The sequence below is a fragment of the Lepus europaeus genome, chromosome 4 (genome assembly GCF_033115175.1).
Source record: "Lepus europaeus isolate LE1 chromosome 4, mLepTim1.pri, whole genome shotgun sequence".
Lineage (NCBI taxonomy): Eukaryota > Metazoa > Chordata > Mammalia > Lagomorpha > Leporidae > Lepus > Lepus europaeus.
Genome location: NC_084830.1, coordinates 73,700,538 through 73,712,480, shown reverse-complemented (window position 1 = coordinate 73,712,480; position 11,943 = coordinate 73,700,538). Strand labels below are relative to the sequence as shown.

General features: G+C 41.9%; 1 pseudogene; it reads left to right on the top strand.

The window, feature by feature from the left end:
* The first annotated feature begins 2,213 nt into the window (after positions 1–2,213).
* LOC133758390 (protein tyrosine phosphatase type IVA 1-like) lies at positions 2,214–2,724 on the top strand (annotated as a pseudogene).
* The last annotated feature ends 9,219 nt before the right edge of the window (positions 2,725–11,943 follow it).

Genomic DNA, 11,943 nt, shown 5'->3' with positions numbered 1-11,943 from the left:
AAATTATCTTACTCTAATTAACTACAAAGCTGAGAGTACTTTGTTAAGACAGAGACCACTTAGTTTCTTTTAAAGTTCTCTTTTTCCAGTGAGTGATTCAATATTCTCATCTCAAGCTAATTAAAACTCTTATTATTTATATTTCAATATATTTTCCTTATTCCATCCCCTTTTGAATTGTATATTATTTCTATTTTCATCAAAACGTAAGTTTTGCCAGACAAACTTTAATCTTCTAATTACCACCTCACATTTTTAGAATGAGGCTAGACATAAACAGTTACATAAATATAAGGTAGAACAGGTAAATATTCCCAAAGATTTTTGTTGCTAAAACATTTTCCAATTTTTTGTGCAACTACCCTTCCTCTTTGAATCCCAGATGTATGACAGGATCTTTGGAAATTTTCTCTAGAAATCCCTACAAACATTATGACAAACAAAAATTGGAAACGTAATAGTGAAGCATGTACTCACATATGTACTCATTTCTATGCCATTAGAAATGAACTATGTGAGCCGGCACCGCGGCTCACTAGGCTAATCCTCCGCCTTGCGGCGCCGGCACACCGGGTTCTAGTCCCGGTCGGGGCACCGATCCTGTCCCGGTTGCCCCTCTTCCAGGCCAGCTCTCTGCTGTGGCCAGGGAGTGCAGTGGAGGATGGCCCAAGTGCTTGGGCCCTGCACCCGCATGGGAGACCAGGAGAAGCACCTGGCTCCTGCCATTGGATCAGCGCAGTGTGCCGGCCGCAGCACGCCTACCGCGGCAGCCATTGGAGGGTGAACCAACGGCAAAAGGAAGACCTTTCTCTCTGTCTCTCTCTCACTGTCCACTCTGCCTGTCAAAAATTAAAAAAAAAAAAAGAAATGAACTATGTGGGCCGGCGCCGTGGCTTAACAGGCTAATCCTCCGCCTTGCGGCGCCGGCACACCGGGTTCTAGTCCCGGTCAGGGCGCCAGATTCTATCCCGGTTGCCCCTCTTCCAGGCCAGCTCTCTGCTATGGCCCGGGAAGGCAGTGGAGGATGGCCCAAGTCCTTGGGCCCTGCACCCCATGGGAGACCAGGAGAAGCGCCTGGCTCCTGGCTTCGGATCAGCACAATGCGCCGGCCGCAGCGGCCATTGGAGGGTGAACCAATGGCAAAAAGGAAGACCTTTCTCTCTGTCTCATTGTCTACCTCTGCCTGTCAAAAAAGAAAAAAAAGAAAAAGAAAATGAACTATGTGGCCAGATTACGTCACATTTTAAGAGATTATTTTGAGCCTTGACCTCCTGGGTTGTACAAATTTCTTATTTAATTTCTCCTCACTTAAGATAATAATAAGAGTATCCATGGCCCCCTGCGCTGCATCCACCACTCCCGCCTGTGTCACGACCGCCTCAGTTTCGGCTGTTTGATTAGGCCAGAATCTTCAGTGAGTAAACCTCTCCCTCAGGTCTGTGGTGCTCTTGGTCACACATTTATGGAGTTTCCGAAGGGCAGTGGAGACGACTCCCAGGCACAGCATGACCTCTGTGCAGACAAGTGAACTGTAAAGATTTGTGACTACTCCACCAAGAAGCCCCCCAACAGTGGTTAACCTGGGATCAAAAATGTTGGGTTAAAATCCACAGAGCATTTGATAAGAGTTCTCACCTGGATGGGCTAAGCCTCAGTGCACTTCCTTTCTATTGCTTCACTATTGCTGGATTGAAGAATTGCTGCTTCTTCTTAGGAGGCTCATTTCATTTCCTGTTACTCCCCACTTCATACTTAAGGCACTGAGAATCACAAGTGGAAGATAGTGAAGTAGACTTCAGTTGCCTTGAGTGTCATTTCTGTATTTTTTTTTTTTTTTTTTGCCAGGCAGAGTTAGACAGTGAGAGAGAAAGACAGAGAGAAAGGTCTTCTTTCTGTTGGTTCACCCCCAAAATGGCCACTACGCCAATCCGAAGCCAGGAGCCAGGTACTTCCTCCTGGCTTCCCATGCAGGTACAGGGCCCAAGCACTTGGGCCATCCTCCATTCTGCCTTCCTGGGCCACAGCAGAGAGCTGAACTGGAAGAGGAGCAACCGGGACAGAACTGGCACCCCAGCCGAGACTAGAACCCGGAGTACTGGCACCACAGGCAGAGGATTAGTCTAGTGAGCTGCAGCGCCAGCCTGTATTTGTTTTTTTTTTTTTTTTTCAAATTCTTTCATAACCCTATTAAGTGTTTCCTTAAGTAAATTAACATGGCCAGCATGAACCATCCAGCTCTTGTGGAAGTCACATACAAGAACATGAGATTTCTTATTACATAATCCAACCAATGCAACATTAAATAAATTTATTGAGGAACTTGAGAAATATGGAGTTACCATGCAAGTAAGAGTATGTGCAGCAACTTGTGACACTAATCTTGTGGAGAAAGAAGGCAGCCATGTTCTCCATTAGCCTTTTGGTGATGGTGGACCACAAGCAACCAGATCATTGATGACTGGTTAAGTCTTGTAAAAATTAAGTTTTGTGAAGGACCTGGTTGTTGTATCACTGTTCATTATGTTGCAGTCTTTGGGAAAGCTCCATTGCTTGTCACCCTAGCATTCATTGAAAGTGAAATGAAATATGAGGATGCAATACAGACAAAAGTGGCATGGAGCTTTTAACAGCAAACAACTTTTGTATTTGGAAATATATCATCCTAAGACGTGGCTGCGCTTCACAGACACCAATGGTCATAGAAACAACTGTTGCATTCAGTAAAACTGGGGTACCTGAGGCTATTGCTTTGGAAGTAGAACTTGAGACATTATGTTGCTTATTCCTTCAATCATTTCAAACACTGAAACTAGGGACTCTATGGTTATTTGCCTGCTCACTTTATGTTTACATCTCCCACATTCATACCAGTACACATCAGATTTGCTTAACCATTGATTTCATTTTTACAAAGTTTTATGATTATTTAACATTTCTCTAAATCTTTGCTGTTAATATAAAAGCTCCATTTTGAAAATCTACATTGTACAGAAGCACGTCTTTAATGTATTCAGGCCAAAAAAAAAAAAAAAACCCTTACAGTTAATTCAATGTTAATTCAAGTTGCAATCTGAGGTGCAACTTAACAGGGTGGGCCTGAGCAAATAATGGGAGGGGGCTATTAAATATTTTTAGTAAAATGTTCTGCAAACATGTAGAATATGTTATTTAACTTAGTAAATATTTGTAAGAGGTAGAGATGCTTTATTATTGTAGTTTAAAATTCTTAATCATAAAATTTCTGAAATTGTTATAATTTTTTCCATACTTATCAAAAGTTGTTTACCAGCCGGCGCCGTGGCTCAAAAGGCTAATCCTCCACCTTACGGTGCCAGAACACCGGGTTCTAGTCCCGGTTGGGGCACCGGATTCTGTCCCGGATGCCCCTCTTCCAGGCCAGCTCTCTGCTGTGGCCCTGGAGTGAAGTGGAGGATGGCCCAAGTGCTTGGGCCCTGCACCTACATGGGAGACCAAGAGAAGCACTTGGCTCCCACCTTCGGATCAGCTCAGTGCGCCGGGTGGGGCGGCCATTGGAGGGTGAACCAACGGCAAAAGAAGACCTTTCTCTCTGTCTCTCTCTCTCTATCCACTCACTCTGCCTGTCAAAAAAAAAAAAGTTGTTTACCAACTTATTTTTGTTTGAAGTGTGATTTTTTTTCCTTCCCAACATCTTGCAGAAAAAAATAAGTGGGTTCTGCTAATGAATTGAGCCGACATTTAGTATTTTATATGCCTTTTGAGCTGTATAACTTAATATTTGACTACTTGATAGTTTGTTCTATTTTGTAATTGATAAAATGGCAATGCATATTAATGTTAGTTCAACCACATATTTATACTATTTGGGAATGTGTGGTTATAGTTCTGTGGGAGAAATAATTTATCAGTGTTCGCCAGCTTGTAAAAACTTAGTGCGAGAGCTTAAACATCTAAATAAATGATGAAATGCATTTATCATAACTGAAAAAAAAATTCATGAGAGTAGCATTACAACTATGTGTGATTTTATTACATGTATTCTCTAACTGAATTTTCAAAGCAGATGTGTGAGATACATGCCATTCATAGCTTTATTTTTTACATAAGGATGATGAAGTCAGTTATGGGGCCAGCATTTGAATCTCTGACCCCAGAGCATAGAACCAAAACTGTAAAGCAAGATATTTTTGTATTTATTCAAGTACAAATGCTTATGCTTTTAAAATAATCTTTTAAAGAAGAACTAAGATTACATTAATCTTTGCTGTCTTAAGGATAGGATTCTTGTCTCCTAAGATAAATAAAATCAATTAATGTCTATAAATTATGAGGCAAATATGTTTTAGTGAGGCTCTGATTAAACAGAGCAACCAAAATCATATTTCTTCTCCCCAGTAAAAATATAATTAAATTTAAAAATATTCTTCCGTACACAATTAAGAATAAAATGGTTCATAAATTATTTATTAATATATTTTAATAGATCAATAACAAGATTTTTTGATTCAGCAAAGATCAATTAATTGATAACAATTTAATTTTTTCATCAAATTCTAATTCTACCTGGATTTGGACTTCTTTCTTTTGATTAAGGAATTGCATTAATGTATAAGAACTTGTTCAATTTCATATTTATTTATTTATTTATTTTTACAAGCAGATTGGACAGAGAGAGAGACAGAGAGAAATGTCTTCCTTTGCCATTGGTTCACCCTCCAATGGCCGCCCCACCCGGCGCACTGTGGCCGGCGCACCGCGCTGATCCGAAGCCAGGAGCCAGGTGCTTCTCCTGGTCTCCCATGTAAGTGCAGGACCCAAGCACTTGGGCCATCCTCCACTGCACTCCCTGGCCACAGCAGAGAGCTGGCCTGGAAGAGGGGCAACAGGGACAGAATCCGGCACCCCGATCGGGACTAGAACCCAGTGTGCCGGCGCCACAGGCGGAGGATTAGCTTATTGAACCATGGCGCCGGCCCAATTTCATATTTATATACTAGAGGTTTGAATGTCATTTTGAGTGGTGGGGGGGAACCAAGGCACTATGATATGGTAAACTCCTGCAAATAGAGACAGCCCAATAAAATAAAACTTATTCATATGTAATAGAATTCTCTATAATTAAATCATAATATCTTAAATTCCTAAAAGTAGTATTACATTGAAATGCCTCAAACCTCTGGTCGTCTCTTACATCTCCAAGTGGTCCGTATCTGATATGAAGGGAACATGATATGACTTCCATAGTTCTTTCTGCATTGGAATGCTTTGTCTGCTATTCTGGGACTTGACATTTTTTAACTTGGGCAGAAAAATGACAGAAATAAAATTATAAGATGTAATAATTCTTTCTTTCAATTCTGATAGAGTACCCAACATTATTTATTAAGCAGTTGCTTTTTCCTGACCTTCTTATCAATGTTTCTTTAGTGCTACTAGACTTTTGAAGTGGGGTCAGCAATGGCTGGGTGGGGAGTGGGGATGTTTTGACTACTGTAACCAACATGTCATTTGTGAAACAATCAGGAGCACCAACTCTTCCCATGCTAAAGAAACTTAAGGTTTCTTATGTCCAAAGCCTTTACTTATGAGAAAACTTACTGTGCACCGTTCTCCTCAACTACCCGAAGTCAAACAGGTGGGAAATGGCAGAATCAGGATGAACTCCTCATCCCATTGTCTTGAAAGAGAGATATTCTGGGACTTCAATTTATCAAATGTCTCTCTGTATTCACTCCTAATCTGTATTTATGCCTTTGCACACCTGACTCACACCTGAAATGAATGGTCTATACCTGTCTTGTTTCAAGTCCTAGCTGCTCTGCTTCTAATCTAGTTTCCTGCTAATGTGCCTGGGAGCAGCAGATGATGGCCTAAGTTCTTGGGTTCTTGATACCCATGTTGGGGACCTGAATGGAGTTCTTGGCTCCTGACTTCAGACTGGCTCAGCTCTGACTACTGCAACCATTTGGGGAGTGAGCCAGCAAACGGGAGCACACTCATTCTCTCTTTCTCTCTCTCTCTCTCTCTCTCTCTCTCTCTCTCTCTCTCTTTATCTCTCTCTCTCTCTCTCTCTCTCTCTCTCTCACACACACACACACACACACACATACTGCCTTTCAAATAAATAAATAAGTCTTAGGGGGAAATATCCAGGATTAAGAAGCTGACATCTGGCAAGGGCTTTCTTGCTAAGTACTCCCTTGGCAGAGCCAAGTGTCTGGGGTTGTGGGTGGGGAGAGGCAGCCAGCAAGTGTGCATTCACACATGCAGAAGATGCCAACTCAGCTCTTTTTTTTAATATTTGTTTATTTATGTGAAAGGCAGAGTTACAGAGGGAGAGAGAGAGAGAGAGAAGGAGAGAGAGGGAAGGATCCTGCATCTGCTGGTTCACTCCACAAATGGCCGCAACACCCAGAACTGCACCAATCGGAAGCCAGGAACCAAAAGCTTCTTCGGAGTCTCACATGTGGGTTCAGGGGCCCAAGAAAGCCATCTTCTACTGCTTTCCCAGGCCATAGCAGAGAGCTGGATCAGATGTGGAGCAGCCAGGACTTGAACCGGTGCCCATATGGGATGCCAGCACTGCAGGTGGCAGCTTTACCCACTCTACCACACTCATGCAATAGCAGCATGAGTTCATTCATGAAGACAATGCCCTGTGACCCAAACACCTCCTTTGCCATTAAGTATCGACATGTAATCAAAGTGGGACATAAGTGGAAGTGAGATGTGCCACTCTCAGGTCACGTCCTTCATAAAGAATTCCTTTGCCCTCAACATTGTCTCATCCTCTCCAGTGCTCTGGAGTATGACGTGGAGCAGTGCTGTCCACCTATCCCAGACTACCTCCTACCTCTATCTTGTAAAAGGAACTAAACATTATTGCATTGGAGTCACTGGAGTTGGAGAAGTCTCTATTAAAAGAATTTAGTTCATCTGCTCACCTAAAAAGTTAGGTACTGTTATTACCTGTGTTTCACGAACAAGAAAACTGAAATCAATCCAAGAAAATTTGGGAAAGAGACAAAGGATGGTCTCAGAAGGGTACTCCTGTATACATGATCAACAAAAATACTAAGATTTGCAAAATCAAGCAAATACAGTCATGCCAACCTGCTCTGATTCTTGAGAAGCTATGGCATGAAGTCAGCAAAAGGACAATTTGATGGGGAAGGAGAATTGAGAGCCATCTTTGGTTACAAGGATTCCTCAGTGAGTTGCACAATGAGCAAAGCAACAAGCTGTTAGAAAGATTCATGCCTTGCTTCCAGGTTAGTTTGAATATCTGCAGGTGCAATGGTGAGATTCAGTGGTAGAATTTAATATTACTCTATGTATGGTAGTCGAATTCTCCCTTCACCTATACTTTGCTTTATTCAATTCTCTTATGATCTATTTTTTTTTCTCCTGACAAACTACCTCCCTCAGTTCTGCAGAAATCACCTTTCCCAGCAAGCCTGAATTGCTTAAGTTCTTTGGTGGAGATATCAACAAAGGCTATCGTGGAATCTTAGAAGATTTCCATGCAAAAGTGTCTAACAGCAAATGGAACTTCATTATGCCAAAGTGGGGTGCTAGGCCCCTCATCACCTGCTCAGCCAACCTTTATTGACTGGCAGTATCAAAGCAGGATTAAGAGCAGGGACCCTGGGGTGCATTAGATCCTTAGCTATGTCACCTGGGGCAGTTATTTACCTTTGTGTAACTCAGCTTCCCCACTTGTAAAATGCTCATGACAATTAAATGAATGAAATAAAGTTGCTTGAAAGAGTGCACAGCACAAATGAAGCCCTCCATCAGTGTTAGCTACTGACATTATCTATGCATTGAGCACACCCTCTGTGCCGAATTCTAAACAAATATAGCCATATCCTTCATCAAATGTGTAGTCTAGTCAGAAGAAATGGACACTTCCACAAATGTACACAGCAACGTGTTGTCATTGTGGGGTGATTTCATACAGAACTCCATGGCATAACAGATGGCGGGACCAAAGTACACCTGTAAAGGTAGTGAAAACCTCGGGGAAGACAAGCATTCCATTCTTCCAAATAGACACCACTGAGCACTTGCAGGTTGCTTTTGTTTTCCTGGATTTATTTATGCAAGTGTATATATGACAGCAGTGGTGGAGCGAATAGAACACTGAAGTCAGAGTTCATTAAATACTGTTTCTGGTCCCCACTCTGACAGAGACTAACTGATTTGAAAAAGTAGTTCTGGGGTGAGCAATTAGCCTTTCGTTTAAGACTCCTGTGTCTCATCTTGATGAACCTGGTTTCAATACCTAGTTTCAACTCAACTCTGGATTCCTGCTAATGCAAACCATGGGAGGCAGCAAGTGATGGCTCGAGTAATTGGGTTCTTGCCACCCACCTGAGAGATCTGGATTGATTTCCTGGTTCCTGGCTTCAGTCCAGCCCAATCCTGGAAGTTACAGGCATTTGGATAGTGAACCCACAAGTTAGAGCTATATCTCTCTGTCTCTCCAAGTGTCTGTTGCTGCCTCTTAAATAAATATTTTTTTTAAAAAAAACTAGCTTTTGAATTTCTACTTCCAATAGTAAGGCAGAGATAGTAGTAACTATTCAATTTCACAGTCTTTGCAAAGTTTAAATAACATAAATACAAAAACACTTCTTAAGCTAAAAAGCACTATACAGATAAACAACAGAAATGATTGTCGTGTCCATAATGTTCCCACTCAGAAGAACACCAATTCTAATTGCTTGGCAGTGACTATTTGCAGGACACAGATATGCAAGAAGCTGCATCTGTTCTCCACTGGGAAGAGTACCCTGGTTAACAGGCAGTGGCCCCCTCTGGCACAGGCTGGAGACAAGGGACACAGCTTAGCTTTTGCCTACACATTTTGCTTCATACAACATCAGGACCAAAACAGATCAATGCTTCTGTAGGAACACAGCCTGGGAAAGCCCTCAGCAATTAAAGTTACATGTATGAGAAAAGTAACTGCTTTCTAATGATTTGAAACTGTTATTTTCTAGAAGCCATTAAAAATGTTCTGGATCCAAGTAAAGTTCTCTAGTTTTAAGATACCCCAGCATTTCCAAATCCTTTATAACTGCTATTGAAACATTTGTTTTCTAGTGCCATGGACTGAATTGTATTCTCCCTAAATGCATATGTTGACGCTCTGCCTCCCAATGTGACCATATTTAGGGATAGGGTTTTAAGGAGAAAATGAAGGTAACACGAGGTCATAAACGTGGGGCCATGACCCAACAGGATTAGTGTCATTATAAGAAGAAACATCAGAAAGTTCCTCTCTCACTCTCCCTCTCCCTCCACCTTCTCTCTCCCTCCCTCTCCCTCCCCATGGGATATCAGCAGAAACTGAATCACTTACAACGTTGATCTTGGACTTCCCAGCCTGTCATTTATCCTGCCCAATTTATGGTATTTCATTATGGCAGCCCTAGCAGACTAATACATCTAATAATAGTCATAATTACTAGGAGATAGTCTCATTACCAGGAAAATGTGGAGCATTCTGTATTATGCTATTCTTATCTGTGCCTTGCATTTTGATATGGGATCCAGAATAAGCAGGGAATCGGGGTGGGGGGTTGCAGAATTTTTCCCACACTTTCTGTCTCACCTTCTTCCATGCCAAGCCAGTACATCCACTTTTCCAGGACGCTCCTGAGTCTCCAGGTTTAGGAAAGAAGAGATGCCATAGGGCCAGCACTGTGGAGCAGCAGGTAAAACTGCTGGGTACAATGCTGGCATCCCATATGGGTGCCAGTTTGAGTCCTGGCTGCTCCACTTCCAACCCAGCTCTCTGCTATTGCCAGGGAAAGCAGTGGAAAATGGTACAAGTCCTTGCACTTGCATGGAAGAACTGGAAGAAGCTCCTGGCTCCTGGCTTTGAATCATCACAGCTCCGGCTGTTGTGGCCATTTAGGAGTGAAGCTCTCTCCTTCTCTCTGTCTGTAACTTTACCTCTCAAAAAAATAAGAAATTATTTAAAAAAAATAAATAAGAAATTGTCACTTGAGAAGAGTGCCTGTTTGTAGATGTTTAGAAATGAATGGATTCCAATGGGTAATTTGCAGTTTTGAAAGTAGAGGCAATGTTTCACTATATACTCAATATTTCACTTAATTGTGAAAAATTACAGGTGTCTTAATTTAATCTCTTTTTTTCCCCCACTGGGCCACAACTCATGGCCACCTCAGCTATTCACATTGAGCATAACCTTTCACATGACAGAACTCCCAGGGTGCAAGTATTGGTACCAAGAGCAAATTGAACTATGTTTACTCACACACGTTGGAGCAAACAAGATACATTAAGCTAGAATCCCCCTCTCCCCCAGGTTCTAGTAGGAGATATGTGACCTTTCTCTATAGAGCACGTATATAAGGGTTACAGCTGCTGTTCAGGTCAGGTGTTGTCCTATGGGGATGGTCTTTCCAGTCTTCACTCTCACTTCTAAAATTATTCACTTATACAATGCTTTCTGGAAACTATTTGCACAACATCTGTTCCCTTTATTTTTCTACCTTGCATGAGACTTTCTAATTAGATAAAATGATTAAATCAATAGTGGTTATGTTGACCATTCTAGCCCCACAAAGTAACTTTTTTGTCAACTTTCAAGAGACTCTAGGTGAAAATTTAATTTAACACATCTATATGCACATAATATCAGAGTCTAAGAATGCAAATCTTGAAAATCATCCACAAAATCATGTTTCCCTACATGAAGACAATACCAGACTTTGTAAAAAAAAAAAAAAGAAAGAAAGAAAATAGCATATCTGTAGATTGTATTTAAGCATTAAATGGGAATGTTACCCATTGAATTGCTGAAGTAACAAATGACCATAAACTCAGTGACCTGAAGCAATAAAAATGCATCTTTTAAAAGTTGGGAGCCGGCGCTGTGGCATAGTGGGTAAAGCCTCTGCCTGCAGTGCTGGCATCCCATTTGGGCACCAGTTTGAGTCTCAGCTGCTCTATTTCAATCCAGCTCTTTGCTGAGGCCTAGGAAAGCAGTAGATTATGGTCCATGTCCTTGGACCCAAGTACCCATGTGGGAGACCTGGAAGAAGCTCCTGGCTCCTGGCTTCAGATCAACACAGCTTCAGCTGTTGCGACCTTCTGGGGAAGAACCACATAGTGGAAGATTCTCTCTCTCTCTCTCTCTCTCTCTCTCTCTCTCTCTGCCTCTGCCTCTCTGTAACTCTGCCTTTCAAATAAATAAACAAATATTTAAAATAAAAAAGTTCTGCAGACTAGAAGTCAAACAGAGCTTTCACTGGGCTAAAACAAAGTGAGGATGAGAGTTTGGCCTAGAAGTTAACAAACCAATTAAGATGCCCCTTTCAGGGCCAGCATTGTAGCAAAGTGGATTAAGTCGTCACTTGCAATATAAGCATCACATATAAGCATGCCAATTCAAGTCCTGGCCATTCCACTTCTGATCCAGCTTCCTGCTAGTGTGCCTGGGAAGACCCCAAAGCATGGCCTAAGTACTTGGGGTACTATTAACCATGTGGGAGATCCCAATAAAGATACTGGCTGTTGACTTCATCTTGTCCCAGACCAGGCTGCTACTGCCATTTACAGAATGAACTAGTGGATGAAAGATCTCTCTCTCTCTCTCTCTCTCTCACTCTCACTACTGCTCTCATTCTAGTTCTGAATAAACCCTTTTTTAAAATGCCAGCACCTCACATTGCAGTTCCTGGATCAATATGTGCCTCAGATTTCTGACTCCAGCTTTCTGATAATCTAGACCCCAGGATGCAAGAGATGACTCAAGTGATGATGTTCCTGCCACCTGGACTGAGTTCCTGGTTCCTGGCTTCAGCCCAAGTTAACCCTGGCCATTGCAGGGATTTGGGGAATGAACTAATAGATACCAGTTCTGTCAGTCTCTCTTTCATTTTCTTTCTCTCTCCCTTTCTCCTTCTCTCTCTCTCTTTTTCTCTC